Below are 20665 nucleotides of genomic sequence, written 5' to 3' on the forward strand. Positions count from 1 at the left end.
ATGGAATGACGACGAAACACTGAGGCAAGTGCTTTTCTACCTTGAAGACTGCGCACGGATTTCGTCCGAGAACCACGAACGCACGCCGACAACCTGACAGTTATTCAAGACCGAGCTCTAAAAAATGTTCACGACTCTGGTACGCAAGGAACGTGCCGAACAGCTGCTTCAGACACGCACGCAGTATCCCAGTGAAAGCGTGCTCGTGTTCGTTGAGGAGCTGAAGCGACTTTTTCTCCGTGCAGACCTAGAAATGAGGGAAGAAAAGAAACTAAAGTTTCTGATGCGAGGGTTTGAGCAAGAGCTTTTCGCATATATTGGCTGCAACCTCCTCCAAGACTTTGTCCGAATATTTGTCTGAGGCAGCCGCGTTGGAGAAGACGCTTAAAATACGAACGAGTCAGTCAACCGCCAACTCAATGTGCTGGTTTCGGAGACTATTGGTGGCGGTGCTATTAACTCCGACACACTACGTGACACCATTCGTGCAGTGGTGAGAGAGGAGCTGCAGAAATGTTTCCCGACGACGCCAAAACCTCAAGTAGCTTTGCTCAGTTACGTGATCTGTGAAGAAGTCCAACACGCTTTGGTAACTTGTATACTATCCGAAGCAACCCGCGAGCCGCTGGCTATGATCAACTCTGCGGCTGTTCGTCGACCCCGCCCTGCTTTAACCCGTCGTCATGAAGCTACGCGGTACCGCCGTCCACTGTCACCACCGTCCACCATGCCGCCGTCCGGACACCAAAACGAGGACATCCAGGAAGACCAACGTTTGGTGAACCGCCAATAATCGTCCGCTGTGCTGCCACTGGGGCGAGGCCTATCACATCTGTCATCGTTGCCCATACAAGAGACTCGGACTGCGTGGTTTCTCCGTCGACGCACCTCACCCGTTCTCAGGGCAACGACGTGGAGAGATCGACGTCTACCTATCTCAAACCAGCCGTGGCCAAGCTCGTTTCAACTATGCGCCATCGCCTTAGTCATACCAATCGCCGAGCTGCCGTAGCAATACGGATTTCTCACATGAAAGGTTCCCGGGAAACTAAAAGCGGCAACGTCCCGAAGTAAAGTTGCACAACGGCGAAAAAATGGGAACCCTCCAACGACGCAGCGACCTGCTGAAGACCAAGATTCCCGACATGCCCTGACCCCGGCGACCCAATCAAAGCCTGACGTGACTCCCAAACACGAGGAACATGCCGATGAGAATACGACGAAGATAACGACACACAGTGCCAGACCTTCAACAAGCACAAGCCGAGATACGGCGCAACGACGCACCTGAACTCGAAGAAGGCAGCGTGCGACGTTCAGCTGTCCATCGAAGGCTTTGAAGTTGTCGCCATCATTAACACGGGAGCCGACTACTCCGTCTTGAGCGGACCATTTGCGTCTAAGTGGAAGAAAGTTATGACGAGGTGGGACGGCCCGCACATACGCACAGCAGGAGAGAAAGTTATGACGAGGTGGGACGGCCCGCACATACGCACAGCAGGAGGCCACCTCGTTACGCCAAGTGGAATGTGCGCATCGCGCGTTACCATAACGGCACTACGTACCCTGCCGTGTTCGGCATTTTGCTACTCTTCTCCCACGACATAATTCTTGAAATGGAGTCTTTGACGGACAACGGTGCAATAATTCATCTACAGGCCAAGTCCATAACTTTTTCCTCCGATCACTCCATGACGCCAGAACCAAACCCCCGACACTGTGCTGCTATCCTGGACTGAGGACTTCAACTCCGGAATAGCCCACGCAACTTCTTCCAACAATAAAGATGTTATCCGTCTCCCACCAGCGCTTCATCGCAAACTCAGCACGCATTGCAGAAGCACTCACTCGCTTGACGACAAAAGCCCCTTTCAGCTGGGAAAACGCTCAAGCAAAAACAAGCTGCGAGCTGCAACAACGCCTGCGAAACCCGCCCGTTCTCGCTCATTTCGACGAAAACGCCGAAACCGAAATACACATGGACGCCAGTGATATAGATGTGGGTGCCCTCCTCATCCAAAAGCAAAGCGGTTGCGAAAAGGTAATCCCTTATGCCAGCCGTGGTCAGTGAAGGAGGAGGAAAACCACTCTGCCTCCTAGAAATAGTGCTTGGCTATCATACGAACTATTTCAAATTTCGCCCTTGTGGGTATGGGAGACCGTTCAAGATTGTGACAGACCACCATGCGCTGTGTTGGCTCTCAAATTTCAAGGACCCATTTTGGCTTCTTGGGCGGTGGAGCTTGCCCTGCAAGAGTTTGATGTTACAATCATCTATAAAGCCGGCCGGAAACCCTCCGACGCCGACTGCCTGTCGCGCGCCCCCGTAGGCCCACCACCACAAGACTCCGATGAAGACAGCGCGTTCTTCGCAGTCGTGCCTCAGAGCTACCTGGCCACCCAGCAGCGTGCCGACCGCAATCTAAGAATCATGATCGACTGCCTCCAGGGACGCTACGCCACCGTTCTCAGGGCCTTCAAACGCAACTTACCTGTATTCAGCCTGAAAAACTCCATCCTCGTGAAGAAGAATTTCATCCCCTGCACAAGAACGAATTATCGTCTTGTCATCCCGGCAGATATTCGTGACTAAATTTTGGAAGCGTGCCACGACGACCCATCTTCCGGACATTTCGGCAGAGCTGGCAAATTTGGAAAGATCCATACAAAATACTACTGGCCCCGCCTTACACACCCGACGTCACCCACTCCGTCCGGAGCTGCCGTGACTGGCAGAGACGAAAAAACCGCCGACGGAACCCGCCGATAGAACCCGCCGCACCTTGTGGGACTGTTTCCTACGCCACAATGCGTGAACAAGTGACTCGTCGTAGCGACAGTATACTTGTCGAGGTATGCTGAGACCGCCGCGCTTCCGAGGGGGACTGCACAAGAATTCGCGAAGTTTTTCATAAACCAACTTGTGCTGCGATACGGCGCCCTTGAAGTCCTAATCATGGACCGCGGAGCGGCCTTCACTGCGGAGCTGATGCAAATACTTATGCTACAGAACCACGGATCACCGGAGAACATCGGCGTACCGCCCGCAAACGAGCGGAGTAACGGAACATTTGAACAAGACGATTGCGGGTATTCTGTCCTTGTACGTCTACATTGAACATAAGACCGTGTAGGAAGTGCCCCCAGATGTCACGTTTGCGTGCAACACAGCTATCCAAGAAACTACGCAGATGATACTGTTCGAATGTGTCAACGGATGACGGCTGACTACGATGCTTGATGACATGTTTTCACACATATAAGACGATGATCTCAACGCCGACGTCCAAGGATACCTTAAGAGTGAGGAGGTGGCCCGCCAGCTCGCTCGAGTTCGTAAAATGGACTAGCAGCTGGTGGATGTCGGCCGCTACACCCTTCCACGCCAAGACGCCGAGTAACACCCAGGGGATCATGTGTGGGTTTGGACTCCCATCCAATGACGCGTACTCAGTGAAAAGCTTCTGCGATGGTATTTCGGACCACACCGGATTCTACAACGTGTTGGCCAACGTACCTGCGAAATGATCCCCGATGTTCATTCCGGCCCATCACGACGGCGCATGCGACCCGAAGTTGTCCACGTGGTTCTTCTCAAACCTTATTGAACAAGATGACGGACTTTTTAGTTGTTTTTCTTCGGACTGTCGTTTTACTTGTGCATCGGGTCGATGCACTCTTACAGGGGGAGTAGAGCTGCGAACTAGGCATTGGGTTTGTTTGTTTGTGTTTCGTTTTTATGCCCGGCTGCGCCCGGCTGTGTTCTCTGTGTCCCAAGCTAAGTGCATCTTTAATTCTTTATTTTTATTCCCCATGGGTTATCTCAGTCTGATACGGAGAGCGACTCGCTTAAAATTCACTAGCCTCGAATGATGTTCTTTGATCTACAATATTCTAGATGTAAATCGACGGTTCGTGAAACACTCACACCGAAAGATAACAGCCGGCAGAGAAGATGCCGGGGTATTCCGATCGCCGACGCTCGCTCGCGTACATCACTTTGCTGACTCGTGCCTCACCACCTCTATTCTTTGAGTTGTTAGGAGAGCACAAGTTCGCTCCAATAAACGTGTTTTCCTTGAAGGCATCTGCATCGTCTTTAGCATCGTGACAATATTGTAAAAGGGACGACTATTTTGTTAGTCTTGGACTGGTTTACTTGCGTGCTGTATTCAGTGCTCATTTTTTGCTTTCTAACCTTTGTTTGGGAGAATGCATAACTTTTTATTCATCTGCGGTAGTCCAATGAAGGAACCAATAAATCAAAATATTTGACCTTGCTCACAGAAAAAGTCCTATATATTACAGGTTATGAAAGTTATGCTCATATGTGTACCTGAGCTTCAACTTTGCTGCAGTGATGTCAGATTCTTTATTGTGCTTTGTATCCTTAAATATGTTAATTATTTTTGGGCTGTACTAAAGGAAAACAATTTTGTCCATACCTGTGTAGGTCGGTACACACAAATTTTTATGTATTCTCCTAATTTCAGTCTTATGGACAGTTTCGTACAGCGTTTCATGGAATATCCTAAAAGTCCAGTTTTATTTAAAAGGAGAACTAAAGAGAGCTAAGGAAAGGAGGGTAACAGGAGAACAGGGTACATTAAAATTGCGGTGAAAAACAATTTGTTTCGACAAGATTTCAATGCGGCCATGTTTGTGTTTTGGTTTTATGTAACTATCTTGATGCAGTTTTCAAGTACCTTAATTTTAATAACTTCATGGTGTATGCTAAGCACTGCGATATAATGCGCGCTTGTGTACGAGAAGTATGAAATTATCAGGCACGTGAATTCAAAGATACTGACGGCTTAGATTACATACTCCATGTGACTGGGGGAACTGTCTTGCTAACCTTAACGCGTATGACGTTAGTTCGTAGAGTAAGATGTGAAGCTTAGGACAAGAGTAACGAGAGATTAGCTCAAGGCGAGGTAGCAGCCGCAAATACACTTCCTCGAATGCAACAGTATTATCGCAGCGCGCTCATCTCTCCACAGTCTTCAAACATGGCGTTCTACTTTGCAGACGCATTCGGTAATATAATGTAATATTTGAACTGTACTATTCATAGGATTATGTTGCGCTTCTCTTTTAACCTAATTACAAGTAGCGGTATATTCCTAGTTTCGGAAATTGTAGAAGGCGCAAATGTTTGAATAGAAGACCACAAAAAGAGGGTCACAATGCTTTGCACTAGGTACATCTGAGGTGAGCTCCTGCTCTGGCAGTATATCTTATTAGGGCACTATCCGAGGTTTCTGATTGCGCTTGCCCGCACTTCCAATTAAAATACCGGGCCATCTACCCTAACATGAAAGCTGGAGATGAGCAAACCGTGCAGGTTATACGTGTATTCAAGCATTGTAAGTCTCTCGCCTAACACATGGCCGATAACATAAAACCTGTGATTTTTAACCGAATTCGAGATGCAATTCGAGACGTAATTTTGAAACGGAGAATATGCAATTTTCCTTGTTCCTGGTCGTCTCGGCGGGCTCATTGCCTGCACTTGAATAGTGTCACAAAATCCTGGCAGTCATTCAGACACTATGCAAACAAAATTTTTACCAGGTACACATGGGGGAGGGGTCCAATTTTTCAAGGTGCCTTATCGTCCATCATTGCGTTTCGATGCTGAGCGTTCTGCGTCTTAGACATTGGGTCCAAGGCCTTTTTTTTTTCTTCCGGGATGCAACCATTTGGGAGTATAGGTGCACAGCGTGCGGTGAAAGTCTAGCGTCTTTGATGCACGAAGTGTTCTAGCCCGAGGCGTTGGAAAACGGCGCGCGTTCTTTTATTACGCTTCACGTTCTGGGGTGAGGCGTTGGAAGACGAGTGTCCTGGTGTATTAGTACCGTGACTTCATGAAACAACGACTACAGCAGACAACGACAGGCCGAGCCCCTTAAGTGGCAGCATCGTGGAGCATCGTGGCAGCATCGTGGCAGCATCGAATGTATCCTGGTAATTTTCTCTGGAGATTTACATAAATTGGAAGGTTGAAACAGCTTTTAGACTCAACTCTGAAAATTGGTCTGCACGAGTTTTACTGATATAGCTTGCGTCACTCCGTGCTTTCAAGTTTCATTTTTGGTATATTGTGCGGCGACTTGCTACTCCAAGTGATATTGTCGGGCATTGGGTTCACCGGATTTCTATCTATTTTGTGTGCAGGTACCGGACACGAGATCCTCAAATATTTTAACTACCGAGTCACTATTTACTCTGGCATCAATCTTTATAAAACATCTTAAAATTCAAATTTGGTAACCCTGTGTTTAGCTTGCCGATTAAGCGGGGGCTTACTGCAATATACATCAACAAGCTATGGGGCTGCTGTCCAAATAACAGAGAAGTAGTTGGTTTAGTTAAATAAAAGTTCAAGAGAGTAAAATGCTGGGCTTGTTGGTTCATACTGTTGCATACTGTTCCAGCGTTGTGTTTGTGTCCCTCCTTCTCTTGTCCTGCGTGTGCTTGCCGCTGGTTTTTGCAATAGTTAAATAAAGAGCGTGTGGACCACCTTACCGCCAGCAAAATTCCACGCAAAAGCGTTCAGATCTTTTGTACTCCTTATTTTTTCATGTACGGATGTGTTTTGAATCAATATGTAAGGTATTTTCATTGAATAGGTTTTTAAGATTTTGAATCGGTTGCGCATGAGCACAGCTACGAATATTATTGTTAGGTTTCTTTTGCACAAAGCTCTAATCGTGTCAAGAACTTGAGTTTTCTTTAATTGGGGCCTCATTTTAGACCTGGCAAATTTACTATGCCTTACTTATAAAGGAAATGTATCTACTATTTTACTGCCCCCTTTTTTTTACATGTTTGGCATGATAGCGGAAGGGTTTATGTCAGAAGCTCCGGCGGTTCTGGTTCCAAAACTGATGTGTCCGTCCTCTTCGGAACTAATGACAACAAACAAGTTTGGCACTACAACGGAAATTGGACGCCACATATGAAGTGTCTTATGCCGGTAAGTTACAGCTTTGCGAAGTTTTTTTAGCAACTTCTAATATACACCTGACCTGGAAACTGAACTGTGAAGACGTATGCCCAAACTCTTCCGACGTCTCTTCGCAGTCAGAACGCGGTCTTCCGACGTCTCTTCGCGGTCAGTACGTACCTGTACTGTTTCCCGGGGTAGAGCTTTTTTTGCATCTGGGGCAGCTACCAAATCTTGGCACAATAATTTTAGAGTGTTGTTCCCCATGCAATCTAGCCCTATTGCAGGGTACCGATACTTACCGATACCGATATTTTGGTACTTCACCTCTAATCAATAGGCTGCATTGTACAGATGGTCGGGATGAAGTTATCTTCGGCAATTTTAGATGCGTACCTTCGACAGGAAGTGAAAAACCCATCAAGCTCTCTTTCTGTTCGTATTTGGGTTGCTTAATATTTGTGCAAGGTTTTGTTTTACACATAACCGGGTTTGCAATGGAAGTGTACCAAATCTTGTTTCTACAGACGTAACATAGTTGCTATTTATGAGTGATTACTACATTCTCACACTTGGTATTTCGACGCGTGGTTTTCTGAGTGTGTCGATCCGCATATTTCGACTAATTGTTATTGTTATATTGTTATATATAAGCTCTCTTGGTTTTAAGTAACATTGCTGACAAAAAGCTGCCTGAATGGCTTTTTTTAATTAACTTTGTTTTGCCTCTGGATGTATAGTCGCATGTTGGACACTTGGCACGGCATTTTGTCAAGATGGCATTGCAGATTTTGTCTTTACTGAGCAAAGCTAATGGCCAGACATTTTAGGTCGCTGGAATGTTCCCAACTGGCTCCTAACCAACAATTCTCATTACGCATACGAAAGGCAACTTCTAGACACGTCGTAATCATTTTCCGCAAAATGACCTGCGAATCTCTAGCTCCTTAATATTTGGAGAATTGGACGGGCCCATACTTTGCATGTCCTCCCAAATACCTTAGTTAAAGTTTTCCTCTAACTGGTCACTCACCGTTCTTATTATGGCATTCGTCGACCCTTCCATCCCTCAGCCCGCGAAATACGTCTCAGAATCCGCAATCTGGAGAGACATTAGAACACCCCCATCCCACTCTGAGCCGTCCTCACCAACATGTCACCATCTTTCTTACCCAGTCCAGGTTGTCCAGATCGCGGAACTACGAAAATACCTTCAGCATCTGTCGCTCAGGCACCCTGCTTCCTCTTCCCTTCAAAACCGTCCCGACCACTGGCCTGGCTTGTTACGGTACTGTGTATGGCACTATATGGATAATTGATGGAGTAAGATGGAAAATAAATAAACCTTCGGAATTTTTTTGGTTCAAGTATTATTAAATGCCGATCATGATTCATGGTGTCAAAAGCCCGGAAAAAGTAAATTCACACATCCAAAAAAACTTTTTTTTTGTTTTCAAAGCACTGCAACACAAATTCCTTGTGATTAAATTACACGGCTTCCAGTTTTTTTATGCTTAACAAAACCAAACTCTGAAGTGAATATTAATGGGCTAGTTTTACAGAAGCAATTCATCCTCAAATAAAGCAGTTTATCGAGTCCCTTACAGAAACCAGGTATAACAGATTCAATTTTCACCTAATTTGACGCGCCGTGTATGACCCCGTTTTTAAATTGGGCTGCCAGCATTAAGATTTGCGCACGGCGGGGGAATTCACGTGTTTGGACGAATAGGTTGTCTATTTTTTGGTCCATACCGGGCTAGTACATCTATCTCGTGTTTTACTGATGTAACCTGCAAATAACCAGCGCATGACAGTTGCTATTTTTAATGCCCCAAAAGACGGAAATTACCATAACATCTCGCCCTCTTCCTAATATCATGATACCTACTGTATATTTATTCTCGGCCTTAAGCTGGGTGCCTCGCCAATATGTCCTTGAAGGGGCGTCTTTGTTCGCATCCGGCAGCTAAGGTCACACATGTTCTCCGAACTATGCAATTTTTTTTCAAATAGCACCGTATCACTCGCTGTAAGATGAACTCTGGAAGAATTTTTGTGACGCCTCACATTTTTTGACAATGCGCATGGCGGCTCCATAACATTAGTTCACACCTTCTCCTGATGCTCCAGAAAATTTGTTGCACGTACACAATGGACCTTCCTTCCTCATCAACGAGATTGTCTTGGGTACATACCTCTGTATCCAAGAGGATTTGTTCGGCGAGTCAATGCCCCCTATTCCTTCCAAAGACTACGTGTAATTGCCACGACTGGTGTTTTACCACAACCCTCGGCCTCCACCCGCACGCTTTGCAAGACACCACACTATTTATTCATTCAGAGGGGCGAGCAGTCGAGCAGGTTTTTTGCGCTACGGACCAGTTCGGGGGCATTGGGGCGTCATCACAATCGTTAGTCGCGAACGTTTACGTCGAATTGTCTACTTACGTCCTGGACATCAACACTTCCCCAGGAACCGTGACCCTTGAAGGCCTTAAGCCCTAGTATACCAGTATTACAAAAATCACCTCTCTTGAACTTGCTCTGCATGCTTCAACACAGTCTACTTACCCAGATCACTGGCAACCCACCCGACGTTTTTGCTCACAACTGCGATCCTATATTTGGGGAAACTTCTAGCAACACCTCAAGCAGCGGCGATCGGTCAGCCGCAGACCCTCACAGAGCAGCGCAAGCAACATGACGTGACAAGCTGCGGGGCCACGCTACAGCAGAAAACGCTTAGTCTCTCGCAGTTCTGGCAGAATAACTGTTTTCGAACCTACGAATACGGTCGTCCTGTCCTAGACGCTCTCAACTCTCTTTCACTGTGCCTTACAGTGTAGAGATAGTCTAATATTTAAAACAAATTGTTCTGCCTTATTGCACGCTTGCACTTTGTGGAATAAAAATACGTGGAAAACAGATGGGCATTCTCATATTTGTGGCACACTGGTGGATGTTCCCGTCAAACAGAGAAGGCATAATGCGCGGTCCGCGATTTTTAGTCTGGATTGCGTTACTTTAGTAAATTTATATTAGGGCGAAATCCGTTCAGCTCTATGTTTTATTGAAAGCATGTGATGCAAACGAATGTTCGTGAATCGCACACAGTACTGAAAGAAAATGTGAGACTCAAGCGCTGTTTGTGGGCCGGTGATGTGGCCAGAAACACCACTGTGGTGCCAGATTGGGTCGGCGGAGGGATCGGAGAAAGGGTGGCGCAGCCGCCGCCGAGGTAGGCAACTGCCCCACGTGCAAAACGAGCCGCATCGCGAACGGAAGCTAACCAAATATTGGAACTTCACGTTGGTGATGATGTGGAAAGCCCGCAACGGGCGCCGAAGGATGCTGCGAAGAGGCGGTCCATTGGGGGCCCGTGTGGCACTAAGTTCAGCAGAATGTTTAACACCACATAAAAAGGGGGCTAAATAGGCTTTCTTTTTCCATCACAATATACCAAAGGTCTAAGCATCCCCCTTATTTTTATCTGGAATACGTAACTGCGCTTTTATTATGTGTACGTTAAGGCGAAATCCTAAAGTTCCCAGTTTTGCAAAATTCGCCGTTTTCGTCCGATAAAGACTGCTGCCGCCACTGTAACGAGTCCATAATTAAAATAAATGCGTCTGTGATATGGGAGATGTGAATGCGCGTCTCCACAATAAGAGTCTGTTAACGATGGGCTAACCCAACACGTTGTGAGCGATAGAACAAAAGTTTTTCTTGTTGTACCTGCCTTCGTAGGACAACATCACGTGGGCTTTGCAATTTGTACGCCGTGATTAGAGCTTTGTAAACTGTAATATAGAGCTTTGTACGCCCGTGTTAAGGATATTTGAGGAGCCACTCCAGCCGCTACATAAAATTCCCAAAATTGCCCACAGGAAAACATAAAACTGTTACAATTGTGCAAGACGCGTGAGACCTAAACGTGTTAAAAGGTGAGTATAACAGGTTCACGTGAACTGCGAGCACCCTGCGCTGAACCCTGTGTGCCAGCGAGCGGGCTGACGCAATTCGTGCAGTATAACCGAGAAGAAAGATGGAAACGTCTTGTAGGACAAACGAAGAAGGTCGAACTCATTAATCCCAAAAGACAAAGATACAAAAGTAAAGAAAAGGGCTCAAGTATGATGCAGCACATCCAGTTAACATATAGAGAATAATGTATGTGTGGCTGTCCCCGCTGGTAGTTACGAGCCAAGACACATTCAGAGCATCATCGTAATCAGTTGCAGGAAAAAGGTAATAAGTATCTCCAGCCTTTCGAATACAAATAATGTAAATACGCATAGGTTCTTTCGTGCTGCTGTTCCTGCCACGTCACGTGCGTTCACGCCTGAAGTGAGGAGGGCCGAAGCAAGTTCGTGGTTCAGACGTCCAGTTCGCGAATCTTGTTGTGGCGGGTTCTAACGGGTGCAAGCACAGTACATTTGAGAGAGGTGAAAGCCTGCCTAGCAAACGAGCCGATTCAGTCACTCATGGTGATCGTGAAGTGGCAATTGTGATATTATTATGACGTGCAACAGCCGGGTGTCCAACGAAGGCACAGTGGCCACCAGCTCTTCCGATTTTCCAGCTGTGCATCCGAGCGCAAGATTTGCCACTGTTTTTTTTATTATTTCCATTTTTCTTTACGAAGAAATAATTCCCAATATACAAGCGGGAGCTCCGAACGTTACGCCTGGGGAGGTGCGAAGCATGGAGTGTAAAAAACTATTCAAAGGTTGTAAGTTTCTAGCTTGTCACACGGCTCGCTAAGGATAAAACCTGGCGTTTGAAACCAATTTCGAAACGGGATCGGAGACGAACATTCGAAACGGAGTACATAAAATGTTTGTCGTCGTCTGGGCAGGCTTGTCGCTTGTGTTCGGCTAGTTTCACTAAATCCTGCGCAGCCTTCAAAGATAATCTACAAACATATCATTTACCAAGAACACGTGGTATTATGGGGGTACCCTTGCTCACAGGCGCCTTATCGTCTATATTGTGATTTAGGTGCTGAGCGTTCGGTGTTTTAGGCATTTAGCGCCTTGGTGGTTTTGCCCACGTAGTGGAACCATTGGGGGCAGTGGTGTACAGCTTTGCTGTAAACGTCTGGTGTTTTTAATGCAGTGTATCGGTGTTTCAGTGCCGTCACTACAAAGGTGAGAGAACACGCCGGCAGCCCGAGTTTCTAATGTGCTTCGCCCTAAGAATTCTACACTGTTCGCAACCTACACGGCTGCGTTTAGTAGGATCGCGCCCTAAAATATGGGGTAAAAATCTCGGACAACCTCCACTAACGCCAAACCTTGGGAGGGGCCAAGAATGCAGTTTTCAAGTGTTTTCTTGGCGACCTGGCGTTTTTACCCACAGGGATTGAACCGTTTGGGGGTAGAGGGTAACAGTTTTTGTTGTAAAAGTATCGTATCTTCGAAGCACGAAGTATTTTAGCGTGAGACGTTGAGAAAGAGTGTCCTAGTGTGTTCTTTTACATACGCGTTTTTTCTCACGGAACGTTCTTGCGGAGACGTTTAGAAAACGAGTGTCTGGGTGTATTCTTCCAGTACGTGCAACGGTCTTGCGTGAGGCATCGAAAAACGAATGCCCCGGAGTTTTAGTGTGGTGGCTTCCCGAAAGGACGGCGACTACAGGAGACGCCAATAGCCCGAGCCCCTAGGAGGCTTCACCCATAAAAAACAAACTATGAATAGATTTAAACACTCTTCGTGCAGGTGCACTCTAAAATTGGCGAATAATAAATCGAGTAATAGCGTCTAAAGGCGCAGAATACGGCAGCTATAAAACGAAAACTCGAGAATGTTTCAGGTAGGTGACTTCGTACATACTTTCAATGATCCAAAGTGCTTTAAAAAGACGGGATTAAAATGCGAATTGTCGTGATGTTCCGCGTGTCTACCGGCTGCAACAATTTTATATCCCTGCAACTATAAAAATGCCAAATACAATTATATTATATTTTATCACAGGTTTAAACAAGGAAGTACCAATTCAACAAAGCCAGGTAAACGTACGTGACTTACAAGTACACATGACTGATGTGTACACTGAGAAGTACAGGTCCTGGAACCATCAATATTATATTCTTCGAAATTGTACATTTTGTTCGTTGCCTTGTCGGCCACCCTCCCCTCCTTGAACTATAAATAAGGAATTATTGTTTTTTCTTGCGTAAATTAAATGCAAGCATTACCAAGTAAGAAAGTATAGCGCCTTATAAGTAAGAAAGTATAGCGCCTTATTCATCGTTCCCACACATTACAGCTGAGAGCAGCAGAAAATGTACGACTACCGAGCAAATCCCTTTCGACAATACCCATGTAGATACTGCACAATGTTGTTTGTTATGGGTTGCGCAACGTGCCCTTCGACAATTATGCACTATTCGACAAGTGCACTACTGGTTCTCTTGTCAGAGCCCGCGATCACCGCTCCGACTTGCTGAGAAAGGCTGCCAGGCCGCCTTACTTTCACAGGATGGTATTAGGCCTAAGAATCAGTTTGTTTCGATGTAGTGACATCGCCGTTCACCTTGAATTCATCTGCATGGATGGTCTGAGTGGCGGCCAATGCTTCCTGCATACACGGAAACACTTGGAGATCGAGCGAAAGCCTCCCGTTTTTTGTCGCAGTATGTTCCTGTTCTATTTCTAACACTGCCCCCCGGCCCTGCCTAAACGAAGCAGGCAAGTGGCTTCGGTTGTATCCTCGTTACCGCGGCGCAAGCCCACGACACAGTAGGCCTTTGGTATCGTCAGTGGCAGGCACTAAGACGCACAAGCAATAATGGCGGGAACAGTATCGTTACATGTGCTTTCCGCACTTAGCACGCCATACTGACCGCTTGCCAGCGCTTTGGCGGGCGCAAGGCTGCCAGACCAGTTTCCTAAAACAGACGCTGGCACTCGCACACGGATGAAAAAGGCTGCATACAAAGCTTACCAATTGTGTTATAGAACAGGTTCATGACAAATACAAATTGAGTGACTCTGGTGTAGGCAGGTGTGGATTAACAGTCCGACGACCCGTTTCAGAAAAAAAGGAGGCTCCTTCCTATCCCCCTCCTGTCTTACCAATGTATCATTCTTTAGACTTCACGCATTATAGAATCTCCTACAATAAACACGCGGTATTTACTCGAAGAACCTCCGGTGTGTTTATGAACATCGCTTGAGCTTCTAATTTCCACGCAGAGCACGTGGAAATATTCTAATCGGAATTAGTACTTAACCAAAAGACGGAAAGAGAATTAGCATTTTTCGGCCTAGTTCGTTCATGCTGAAAGAAGGGTAAACTGCGCGAGAACTGACTACGCAAAAAAAAAAATACCTGCAAAAATAAGAAGTACAGTTGAAGTGTATGTATTTCATTCATTTTTCTTAATCTTTAGCGTGGTCTACCTTGATTGTCCTAATAAACAACATATTTCGTCGATGATCATGCAGCGCATTCGTGAAAATGACTTCCTTTATCTGTTACAATAATGGGGTAGCCCACGCATTCGATTGCCTGGGTGGGAGCATTGCAGAAGTTGATGGATGGGTCTTGGTGGGAGCATTGCAGAATTTGATGGATGGGCTACCAATAGTCACTCTATTTTTTCATTTCACCCAGGAAGAGATATTTAGGCTAGTTCAAGGCAGCGTTTCCATACAAACACTACTAGAATGTATATTGTTTATGCCAACTGAACGCAACACATAAATTAAGTGGTGTATTATTTTCATGTTTCATCTGGCCGGGGGAATAAATCTCCTTGAAATTGTGGCGTCTATTGAAAGCGAGATTTGCATCGTACTTTCTCAAAAATGTTATAATAACACTCTCAGATGAACTGCCTTGAATATTTTCATTTGTGCACAAATGGTTTGGTTTTAAAGGGGTATACAATTAGAATTTTGGAGGGAATATCCACATTTATGAGAGTGGGAAGCGCATTAATACTACACGCGCCATTCATATTTGTAAAATTTTTACAAAAATGTTCAACTTCAACACACCGCAAATATAGGATTTGAGATTTACAGGATTCCATCTCGGAATAGGGCGTGCATATGTACTACTGCGTTTTGTTTTTTTAATAGGGGAGCTCTTGTACAGGCCGTTAGTTCGATGTTACAAGCAAAAATATCAAGAAAATTTTGAGTGCTCGTGAGTGCGTGACTCGTGCAGACCAGCCAGTGGTCCCGGCACGCACAGCAGATTTAGAAAACAAAGGTGGAAATACCACGAGGACCAGAAAATACCGAGCGCTCGTAAGCACTTACATCGCGGCGACCGCCGAGCCCCGGATCCAGCAGTGTATTTGTAAAAATATCCAGTGGCGTCGTCAATCACAACGTGACATGTAATGCTTGTCATGAGGAACACAAGAATGTATATGTAAATAACGATGACTACTACTAGCAAAGTGCAAAGCAACCGCGGAAAATGTCAATAAACACTTTCAAACTTGTGCAAAGAAATCTCTGCACATTTGCAAAAATTAGATTTGTTGACTTAGACCAAGCATCACCAGTTGACCTGGTGGAAGCGTACAGAGGTGAGGATGACTTTGCATCCACCACTTTTCGAGAGTAAGACGACCATTTCAATGTATATTGCGACTTGTACTAGCAAAGCAACTGCAAAAAAAACTATGATACGCAAACATAAATATGCCCCCGGCAATTGTCACCAACAAAAGCTTCGCCGTTTCTCTTTCACCTGAGTGCAAGCTGCACTGAATGTTTTACTCATCTGTTTAAAAAGACAGAAAGGTATGCAGATTTCTAGAAGTGTTTCCCTGCATCTTGCAAGGGCTGGTTTTGGATGAGGACTTATACATTGCCCCTTTAATTAATCCCAGTCCGTCAGCTGTGTGTGCATCAGATGGATCAGCTCCGTTGTTCTACCTGATAGTACATGCGTTTCGGCGCATGCGAAGTTTTTACCTCATCCTGAAGAACTTTGAGCTCACATTGGGATTAGGCACATTACACAACAAACAGCGTTTTCGAAGCTTTCATTCATAAAATAGGTGTTCTCTGCTTCATCAGGGGAAATCAGCAAGAGTACACTTAACTATTTTGAACTTAACCACGAAGTCTGGCTGTTTTTTTTAGATCTCGGGATTTCTCTAAACCTTCGGGGCTTACTTAATTTGAACTTAATGAACCACGGATAATCCGCCCCTGTGTATAAGTTAGAGAAAAGGCTTACCTTCACCTTCGGAAGAACATTCTCTTCGACATGTATCTTTTAAACGTGTTTAGCGCGTTTTCAGCAGGACGTAGCATTTAACGTAGCACTGAATAATATAGTGCTAAGTTGTCCCAAGTGCCAAGGGCTTTTAGTTTAAAAACCTTGCATACACAGTACCCCTTGGAAAGAAAGGCGTGCGTCACATAGAACTCAAGGCAAACGAGCTGGTTTATCGAAAATTGACATGTCAAAAACCATACTTGACAGCCAACCAGAAGGCCATCTTATTGTAAAACGTAGTCGAGACTGATATTTATCAAGTTCTCTTTTTTATTTTTCAGGCCACTGGCTAGGGTATTGGTCGAGAACTCTTAAGACCAGATACATCATTTTCTTTTCTGAGTATTGGTGTTATAGTGGCATCCTTCCGCGCCAAGAAAATTTCCCGACACTAGGTGAAGAATATATTTCAAAGAGGTCTACGTTTACGTCTTGTATCATTGTATAATTTTTGCTCTTCCCGGGGTTTGTGCCGTTCATGAGACCACGGTACCTTGCAGCCCTTCAGGGGGTTCATGAATTGTAAAAAATCTCAATAGCTTTTTATGAGAAATACCTTCTTGTACGGCTGACTCATCAAGCTTGTATTTCTGTAGTTTTTAGAGCTGAGCATGCCTTCACAATGTTTTTTCAGTACGTTTGCTTGATATCTAAAACTGGCCTAGTATTGCTTGTGACGAGTAGTGAATTCTGTTTTATAGTGAAAGGTTTACTACATAATGCCTTGAACTGTAATTCATCGCACCGCAATTACTTTACAAGCCGAACTACAACAGGGGTAGGTGTGACATCGTGCCACGTTATTCGATCCGGAGAGGCGACGCGCCTACACGCGCACGAAACCTCGCCGCAGTGACATACTGTGAACAGATTTACGCTCTGTCTCTCTGCGTATGGCGCGCTGGCTGGGAGGTCCGTCTGCATGTCCCAGCCAACCCAGACATGCTATCTGTATTCTCTAAGTATCTTATCTGTATTTTCTTTTTTGTCGTTCTGTTTTGCACCGCCTGAAAGACTGCTTGCCAGCAGGACGTGGTTGTTTTTTGTTCAGAAAAAAAGCTGGAGCAGTGTGTGCTCCAGTATCGACAGAAGTGTACAGGAAGGAGGAGAGGGTACTTGCGGAGAAACGTGAGTTATAAAACACTTCATGCGTTTCACCGGATGCGAACATGGAGTTGTATACTTCACTTTGTCGTGCGGTGAAAGTGTACTGTCCAGGCAGGACGGGGATTAAATGTTTGTTTAAGACAGCATGCTAACTCTATATAAAGATGTGCGGACTTCACTCCTTTCCCTCAATGGCCGGCAATGAACTGATCCACTGATCCGCCGAGCTTAATCGTACAGCCCTGTGATGAGACACGAGAGCCAGCGCACGCGGGAAATGTCCGAGTCACTTAACATCAAATACATTTGGGGCAGATTCGCAATAAAGGGGTAAAGATTGTGCAAACAGTGGAGCTGGCAGCCCCACCTAGCCTGTTCTTGGTGCGGCTCAGTTTATGCCTAATTATGCTTCCAGACTTGCCCATGCTTTTATGCGTAGTTGTGCTTCGATGCTCGGTCAGGTTTTCTGCGTGGTGTTGTCGTTAGCCTCCGAATTAGCAATGAACAATCGGTCAATAAATTGTGTACAATGTACTCTAGCTCGCAGCTTCGGATTTTCTGCCGCTCGTAGACGTTTAGAAAACGCTTCATCGGCGCGGTATTCGAGATTCAACCAAAGTCAACGCATCCGTTCCCGAGTAGCCGCCTGGCAGCTTTCGCGGCGCGCTTTTTCTAACACTCTTCTTCTGTCAGCCTATCTCCCCCTTCGTCTCTGAAAGTTCGTAACGGGTAGGCCCGGATCGTTTTGCTTGCCGGATTTCACATCTTTCACTGATGGTACTGGAGTGAGACGCACGAGAACTGGCTGCAGGCGGCTCCGTGAACTCGGCGTCTGTAGCGCGTGCTGTTGTATGCTTCCCACTTGATGCGCGAACACACGTGAACTGGCAATAAGAACACGAGAAAGATCGCTCCAAGAAGAGCGACTCGCAAAGTGTTCCGGAAGGTCGACCAGTGATGGCGCGCGATACCGTGATAATCGGCGATGCTTCCTTGCGCACGTTCACCGACTCAACCACCACTGAAAACAGCATTCGCTTTTAAAATTCAAATGCTTTTTGTGTAATGACAATGATGGTTGAAACTGGAGTGCGAAAATAAAATGCTGAAATGGCAAAGTCAAAGCCGCTGCGATCAAGTCAAAGCGTCAGGGATCAAAGTGCCGAACGCCTGAGAGTCATAGTTAAGGCGTAACAGATGAAAGTCAAGTCAAAATCTCAACTCCCAGAATGGCAGACGTAAACCTCACAAGAAAGCTGACCGCTGCACCTCCCACAATTATCGTCTGATCATCGTCGTCGTTAGATAAAGGGAATTAGAACTTTGTTGGAAGATACATTGCGCTAAAGGTATAGTGTGCAGTGAACCACGCAAACATTCGCTTTAAAATCAACCCTTGTTTGACCCTGTCGGAGTGGGGCAATCGGATACACGTTGTGGGTTTAACGCCAAGGTCCCAGGTTCGATTGCCACCACGGGGAGTGTTATTTCCGCCTTAATTATCAGCATTACCGTGTGCCCTCTCAGTTGGCTTTTCTGGACCGCGTTTCGTTTGCTGTTTCGTCACTGTTTTGGTTTTGTTATACACAATACGTACCAAGCATGGCTTTAGTAAGCGGAGACACGTACGTCCTCTAACAGATGCCCAGGTTGCCTTCCTGTAGAAGTAGTGTGGGCGTGTGTTTGGGTGGTGTAGATTTCCAGAGTCGTTTCATTGTTTTAGCGCGATAGCGTTATTACACTGATTTTTAGATTTTGCCGTGCCGGCTAGCCGTCCGATATCCGCCGCGCCCATCAGGCGTCTAAAGAAGTATGTCATCTACGCAAGCAGGAAACCACAACTGAGGCAGCCAGATACTAGGGCTTGCCGGAATGGGGAGTAGAGAGCAGCGTCTATTCTACTGTGGAAATAAAGACAAAAATACTACGGACGAGACAAAAAGATACGCGATTTGAGTTTGCACGGCACCTGCCCCTTGATTTTTGTTCTACGTGCCCTCTATACTCGCGTTCTGGGCAGACATGGTCTCCAGCCATTATAAAATTTACGCAACCCTTTCCTCCAACTCTCCCCAAAGCGCTTCTCAGGCGACCAAAAATTATACCGTCCCCAACATTCTGTACCCTAGTTCAAACGGGGCGAAATATTAACGCCAGGCTCTTGACAACGGAGGAAATCATAGGTCATAGCCAGAAATCAACTAAAATGTGTCCCAATAGGAAATAAAAGCGGGGATATGGTGTTTACTTCCACAAATTTAAAATACCTTTTTGAATGTTTCGTGGTCCTGTGACCGCTGGAACCTTTTTTTGGGAAGCGATAAATGGCGCAACGCGGTTAATTACATAAAATCCCTAAAAATAGGCAGCACATGTCTGATCCCAGAGAATACTTGAAATGGACCCAAAGGGAACAGGCAGAACCGATCTCACGATAGCAACAATACAGAAAATTGTTTACCATTTTGCCCACATTGTCTGACGTCTTTACAGAGGAAGAGCGGCATGGAAGAAGTGATAAAACTTACAAAGGCACGGATGATTAGCCAGATATTGCGCAGCCTGTCACAAAAACCTTTCGCGCATGGAAAAAGGACAAAAAAACACAAATATCAGCGCAGTATATACGGCAGGCCTCATCCTCCCAAAAGGACGTAGAATGGGTCTAGTTCGTAATGTTTCATATTCAATCGCGCTACCTATATAAAGACAAATCGGAAGCTAACAACTTGAATTAGCCGCCTCGTCCCAGTCCCTATAGCACTCTATTTGTCTTTGTATACGTAGCACAATTAAATATGAGACCCAACCTACCAACATTTATGATAAGAGCAAGGGTCTTTTTATTATTGGTTACAATACCTTTGAAGACACAATACAGGCAACTTTCCCAGCGCGAAATGAGCGCCTGGAGAAAACGAAATGCGGAGCAGTCGCCCTATCAAATATAGGCAAACCTCCACAGAAAGAATGGCTGGATGCCACGACGCATGTAACCGATCTAGTTGACCTACATAAAAGCTACCCCTGCCGAGAAACATACATCCAAATCTAAGCAAGGAGACGTGACAACCAGTTATCCCATTTGTTCGTTGAATGTGTATAAAAGCATGAAAACATCATATGCGCGGACGGCCGGACGACCGAAAGAAGGAAGCAACAATTGTCACAGTGGACTAGAGTGGCAGTTGATGTGATTTCGTTACCCTCCCACACACAGCAACGATAATAGCTGAAACAGGAGCCATCCTCTTGTCTATCTGGCCAGCGGAACTGTGGAATGGATGCTTCAACATGATTACACACGCTCAAAAGACAATTAGTCTCTTGCTGCAACGATTCCTGCTATGAGTT

At 45.7% G+C, this 20665-nt stretch overlaps 1 long non-coding RNA gene across 1 annotated transcript in view; it reads left to right on the top strand.

The window, feature by feature from the left end:
* Window positions 1-20665, top strand: part of LOC144140824 (uncharacterized) — a 161312-nt gene that overhangs the window by 102348 nt on the left and 38299 nt on the right. Inside the window, exon 3 of the long non-coding RNA XR_013316361.1 lies at window positions 6847-6982. This is a non-coding gene — a long non-coding RNA (uncharacterized LOC144140824). The remainder of the gene's footprint in view (window positions 1-6846; window positions 6983-20665) is intronic.

This window comes from Haemaphysalis longicornis, unplaced genomic scaffold (genome assembly GCF_048455015.1).
Source record: "Haemaphysalis longicornis isolate Haplotype H1 unplaced genomic scaffold, Haemaphysalis longicornis Haplotype H1 scaffold_50, whole genome shotgun sequence".
Classification (NCBI taxonomy): Eukaryota; Metazoa; Arthropoda; class Arachnida; order Ixodida; family Ixodidae; genus Haemaphysalis; species Haemaphysalis longicornis.